We start from the raw sequence: 6,629 nt of genomic DNA, 5'->3' as shown, positions 1-6,629 counted from the left end.
TGAGGGCTGGGACGCCGGGTGTGGGGCGCACATCCCGGGACGCTGCAGGGTTGAGCAGCACCAACAGAAACAGAGTTAAAGTGGCCAGAACATTAGTAGAGAACGGGCCGCAATCCTTCTGTTCCGTGACAGAGGCTGAAATTTGGCCGCTGCTGCTCTGACTCTCAGAAGAGGCACAGCAAACCGCCAGGGAAAGCCGCCAGAGAACAAAAGCCTGGAAATACCGGCTCAGAGAGTGCCCATCCCCATCCTCCCTCGCAGGGGACACGGAGACTCTACCCAAACAGGGTTGCCTGAGTATTGGCGCGGCAGGCCCCTCCCCCAGAACACAGAAGGCAGGCTGAAAAATCAAGAAGCCCACAACCCGGGCGCCTGGGTGGCGCAGTCATTGAGCGCCTGCCTTCGGCTTAGGGCGTGATCCCGGCGTTCCGGAAAGGAGTCCCTCATCGGGCTCCTCCGCTGGGAGCCTGCTTCTTCCTCTCCCACTCCCCTGCTTCTGTTCCCTCTCTCGCTGGTTGGCTGCCACATAAATAAATAAATAAAATCTTTAAAGAAGAAGCCCACATCCCTAAGATCCCTATAAAACAAGGGGCACGGCCTGGGACCCAGTCAATAATTTGGGCTCTGGAAACCCCGCAACCTCTCTTCATCAGAATGACAAGAAGGAGAAGCCCCCCCCAGCAAAGAAAAGACAGTGATTCTGTGGCCTCTGCCACAGAAATAATGGATATGGATGTAACCAAATTATCAGAAATGGAATTCAGAGTAACGATGGTCAAAATGATGAGTAGAATTGAAAAAACTATTAACGAAAAGGTTACTGAGAATATAGAATCCCTAAGGACAGAAATGAGAGCGAATCTGACAGAAATTAAAAATTCTATGAGCCAAATGCAGGCAAAACTAGAGGCTCTGACGGCCAGGGTCGCAGAAGCAGAGGAACGGGTTAGTGAATTGGAGGATGGGTTAATAGAGGAAAAAATGAAAATAGAAGATGGTCTTAAAAAAATCCACGCCCACGAATGTAGGTTACGGGAGATTACTGACTCAATGAAACGATCCAATGTTAGAATCATCGGCATCCCCGAGGGGGTGGAGAAAAACAGAGGTCTAGAAGAGATATTTGAACAAATTGTAGCTGAAAACTTCCCTAATCTAGCAAGGGAAACAAACATTCGTGTCCAAGAGGCAGAGAGGACCCCTCCCAAGCTCAACCACGACAAACCTACGCCACGTCACGTCATAGTGCAATTCGCAAATATTAGATGCAAGGATACAGTATTGAAAGCGGCCAGGGCAAAGAAATTTCTCACGTACCAAGGCAAAAGCATCAGAATTACGTCAGACCTGTCTACACAGACCTGGAATGAGAGAAAGGGTTGGGGGAGCATATTTAAAGCTCTTTCAGAGAAAAACATGCAGCCAAGGATCCTTTATCCAGCAAGGCTGTCATTCAGAATTGATGGAGAAATAAAGACATTTCAGAATCGCCAGTCACTAACCAATTTTGTAACCACGAAACCAGCCCTACAGGAGATATTACGGGGGGTTCTATAAAAGTAAAAAGGCCCCAAGAGTGATACAGAACAGAAAGTCACAGCCAATACAAACAAAGACTTTACTGGCAACATGGCAACATTAAAATCATATCTCTCAGTAATCAGTCTTAATGTAAATGGTTTGAACCATCCCATAAAACGCCACAGGGTTGCAGATTGGATAAAAAGAAATGACCCATCCATTTGCTGTCTACAAGAGACTCATTTCGAACCCAAAGATGCATTCAGACTGAGAGTAAGGGGATGGAGTACCATCTTTCACGCAAATGGACCTCAAAAGAAAGCTGGGGTAGCAATTCTCATATCAGATAAATTGGATTTTAAACTACAGACTATAGTTAGAGATGCAGAAGGGCACTATATTATTCTTAAGGGAAGTATTCAACAAGTGGATATGACAATTATAAATATATATGCCCCCAACAGGGGAGCAGCAAGATACACAAGCCAACTCTTAACCAGAATAAAGAGACATATAAATAAAAATACATTAATAGTAGGGGACCTCAACACTCCACTCTCAGAAATAGACAGAACACCCTGGCAAAAACTAAGCAAAGAATCAAAGGCTTTGAATGCCATACTCGACGAGTTGGACCTCATAGATATATATAGAACACTACACCCCAGAACCAAAGAATACTCATTCTATTCTAATGCCCATGGAACATTCTCAAGAATAGACCATGTTCTGGGACACAAAACAGGTCTCAACCGATACCAAAAGATTGAAATTATCCCCTGCATATTCTCAGACCACAACGCTCTGAAATTGGAACTCAACCACAAGGAAAAATTTGGAAGAAACTCAAACACTTGGAGACTAAGAACCATCCTGCTCAGGAATGACTCGATAAACCAGGAAATCAAAAATCAAATTAAACAATTTATGGAGACCAATGAGAATGAAAATACAACAGTCCAAAACCTATGGGATACTGCAAAGGCAGTCCTAAGGGGGAAATACATAGCCATCCAAGCCTCACTCAAAAGAATAGAAAAATCTAAAATGCAGTTTTTATATTCTCACCTCAAGAAGCTGGAACAGCAACAGAGGGACAGGCCTAATCCACGCACGAGGAAGCAGTTGACCAAAATTAGAGCTGAAATCAATCAAGCAGAAACCAGAAGTACAGTAGAGCAGATCAACAGGACTAGAAGCTGGTTCTTTGAGAGAATCAATAAAATTGACAGACCACTGGCAAGACTTATCCAAAAGAAAAGAGAAAGGACCCAGATTATTAAAATTATGAATGAAAAAGGAGAGGTCACGACGAACACCATTGAAATTGGAAGGATTATTAGAAATTTTTATCAACAGCTATATGCCAATAAACTAAGCAATCTGGAAGAGATGGAATCCTTCCTGGAAACCTATAAACTACCAAGATTGAAACCGGAAGAAATTGATTCCTTAAACAGGCCAATTAATTATGAAGAAATTGAGTCAGTGATAAACAACCTTCCAAATAACAAAACTCCAGGCCCGGACGGTTTTCCTGGGGAATTCTACCAAACATTCAAAGAAGAAATAATACCTATTCTCCTAAAGCTATTTCAAAAAATAGAAACAGAAGGAAAGCTACCAAACTCATTCTATGAGGCCAATATTACCTTGATCCCCAAACCAGGCAAAGACCCCCTCAAAAAGGAGAATTACAGACCGATTTCCCTAATGAATATGGACGCCAAAATCCTCAACAAGATACTTGCTAATAGAATCCAACAGTACATTAAAAGGATTATCCATCACGATCAAGTGGGATTCATACCTGGGATGCAAGCGTGGTTCAATATTCGCAAATCAATCAGCGTGATACATCATATCAACAAGAAAAGACTCAGGAACCATATGATCCTCTCAATCGATGCCGAAAAAGCATTTGACAAAATACAGCATCCTTTCCTGATTAAAACCCTTCAGAGTGTAGGAATAGAAGGTACATTTCTCAATCTCATAAAAGCCATCTATGAAAAGCCTACTGCAAATATTATTCTCAATGGGGAAAAGCTGGAAGCCTTTCCCTTAAGATCAGGAACACGACAAGGATGCCCACTCTCGCCACTATTATTCAACATAGTACTAGAAGTCCTTGCAACAGCAATCAGACGACAAAAAGGGATCAAAGGTATTCAAATTGGCAAAGAAGAAGTCAAAATGTCTCTCTTTGCAGATGACATGATACTCTATATGGAAAACCCAAAAGAAGCCACTCCCAAACTATTAGAAGTTATAGAGCAATTCAGTAACGTGGCAGGATACAAAATAAATGCTCAGAAATCAGTTGCATTTCTATACACGAATAACGAGACCGAAGAAAGAGAAATTAGGGAATCCATCCCATTTACAATAGCACCAAAAACCATACGTTACCTTGGAATTAACTTAACCAGAGACGTAAAGGACCTATATTCTAGAAACTATAAATCACTCTTGAAAGACATTGAGGAAGACATAAAAAGATGGAAAGATATTCCATGCTCATGAATCGGAAGAATTAACATAGTTAAAATGTCCATGCTACCCAGAGCAATCTACACTTTCAATGCTATCCCGATCAAAATACCAAGGACATTTTTCAAAGAACTGGAACAAACAGTCCTTAAATTTGTATGGAAACAGAAAAGGCCCCGAATCTCCAAGGAACTGTTGAAAAGGAAAAACAAAGCTGGGGGCATCACAATGCCGGATTTCGAGCTGTACTACAAAGCTGTGATCACAAAGACAGCATGGTACTGGCACAAAAACAGACACATAGACCAATGGAACAGAATAGAGAGCCCAGAAATGGACCCTCGGCTCTTTGGGCAACTAATATTTAATAAAGCAGGAAAGAACATCCGGTGGGAAAAAGACAGTCTCTTCAATAAATGGTGCTGGGAAAATTGGACAGCCTCATGCAAAAGAATGAAACTTGACCACTATCTCACACCATACACAAAAATAAACTCCAAATGGATGAAAGACCTCGATGTGAGACAGGAATCCATCAAAATTCTAGAGGAGAACATAGGCAACAACCTCTACGACATCGGCCAAAGCAACCTTTTTCATGATACATCCCCAAAGGTAAGAGAAACAAAAGATAAAATGAATTTATGGGACTTCATCAAGATTAAAAGTTTCTGCACAGCCAAGGAAACAGTCAGAAAAACTAAGAGGCAACCCACGGAATGGGAGAATATATTTGCAAATGACACTACAGATAAAAGACTGGTATCCAAGATCTACAAAGAACTTCTCAAACTCAATACATGAGAAACAAATAAACAAATCATAAAATGGGCAGAAGATACGAACAGACACTTTTCCAATGAAGACATACAAATGGCTAACAGACACATGAAAAAATGTTCAAAATCATCAACCATCAGGGAAATTCAAATCAAAACCACACTGAGATACCACCTTATGCCAGTTAGAATGGCAAAAATGGACAAGGCAAGAAACAACAGATGTTGGAGAAGATGTGCAGAAAGGGGAACCCTCTTACAGTGTTGGTGGGAATGGAAGTTGGTACAGCCACTTTGGAAAACAGTGTGGAGGTCCCTCAAAAAGTTAAAACTAGAGCTACCCTATGACCCAGCAATTGTACTCCTGTGTATTTACCCCAAAGATATGGACGTAGTGAAAGGAAGGGCCATATGCACCTCAAAGTTCATAGCAGCATTGTCCACAATAGCTAAATTGTGGAAGGAGCCAAGATGCCCTTCAACAGACAAATGGATAAAGAAGATGTGGCCCATATATACAATGGAATTTTACTCAGCCATCAGAAAGGAAGATTACCCAACCTTTGCAGTACCATGGGCTGGACTGGAGGAGATTATGCTAAGTGAAATAAGCCAAGCAGAGAAAGACAATTATCATATGGTTTCACTCATTTATGGAAGGTAAGAAATAGCAGGGAGATTGGTAGGAGAAGGAAGGGAAGAATGAAGGGGGTGTAAACAGAAGGGGGAATGAACCACAAGAGACTATGGACTCTGGGAAACAAACTGAGGGCTTCAGAGGGGAGGGGGTGGGGGGATTGGGATAGGTCGGTGACAGGTATTAAGGAGGGCACATATTGCATGGGGCACGGGGTGTTATGCGCAAACAATGAATCATGGAATGGCGCCTGGGTGGCTCAGTCGTTAAGCATCTGCCTTTGGCTCAGGGCGTGATCCCAGAGTCCTGGGATTGAGCCCCACATCAGGCTCCTCCTCCGCTGGGAGCCTGCTTCTTCCTCTCCCTCTTCCCCTGCCTGTGTTCCCTCTCTTGGAGCCTCTCTCTCTGTCAAATAAATAAATAAAATCTTTAAAAAAAACAAAACAAAAACAAAAGACACACACACACAAAAACAATGAATCATGGAACACTACATCAAAAACTAAGGATGTACTGTATGGTGGCTAACACAACATAATAAGAAATTTTTTTAAAAAAAGTAAAGGTGAAAGGATATTTATTTTAGAACAACTTGTCTGTTCTTCGCCAATTGTCTGTGCTTTTAAAAATGTGTAAAGGATAATTCAAGGTCAAATACATTCTTAGCAAAAGTACAGTTCTTGCACCCTACCAGGTGATTATACTGAATCCTATGAATTGTCTTATTACTCAGATGTTATCCTTTTCCTGATGAGAAAAAAAAAAACCTGAGAAATATTACAAAGCTTCCCAAGGCCACATGTGAAGAGAGGTGGCAGCATTAGAAACCATTTCGGGGGCACCATCCAACTCGACCTCAGCTTACGTCTTGATCTCAGGGTCGTGAATTGGAGCCTTGTGTTGGGGTCCACTTAAAAAAAAAAAAAGGCAACCAATCTAGCAGATACCCCATTGGGTTTTCATATGCTTATTATCATTTGGATGTCTTCTTTTGGGATGGGCTTTTTAAAATATTTCTGCCCATTAATATACTAGGTTGTTTCTCATTTTCTTTGTGATTTATAAGAGTTCTTGATATATTTTGGATGAGTGTTTTGTCAGATATATGTATTGAAAATAATCATTCCTGGTCTATAGATGGCCTTTTCATTTTTGAAGAATGTCTTATGGTATACAGAAGCCTTTAGTTTTCATGAACA

This window comes from Ursus maritimus, unplaced genomic scaffold (assembly GCF_017311325.1).
Source record: "Ursus maritimus isolate PB19 unplaced genomic scaffold, ASM1731132v1 scaffold_117, whole genome shotgun sequence".
In the NCBI taxonomy this organism is placed as follows: Eukaryota; Metazoa; Chordata; class Mammalia; order Carnivora; family Ursidae; genus Ursus; species Ursus maritimus.
This window is presented reverse-complemented; position numbering follows the sequence as displayed.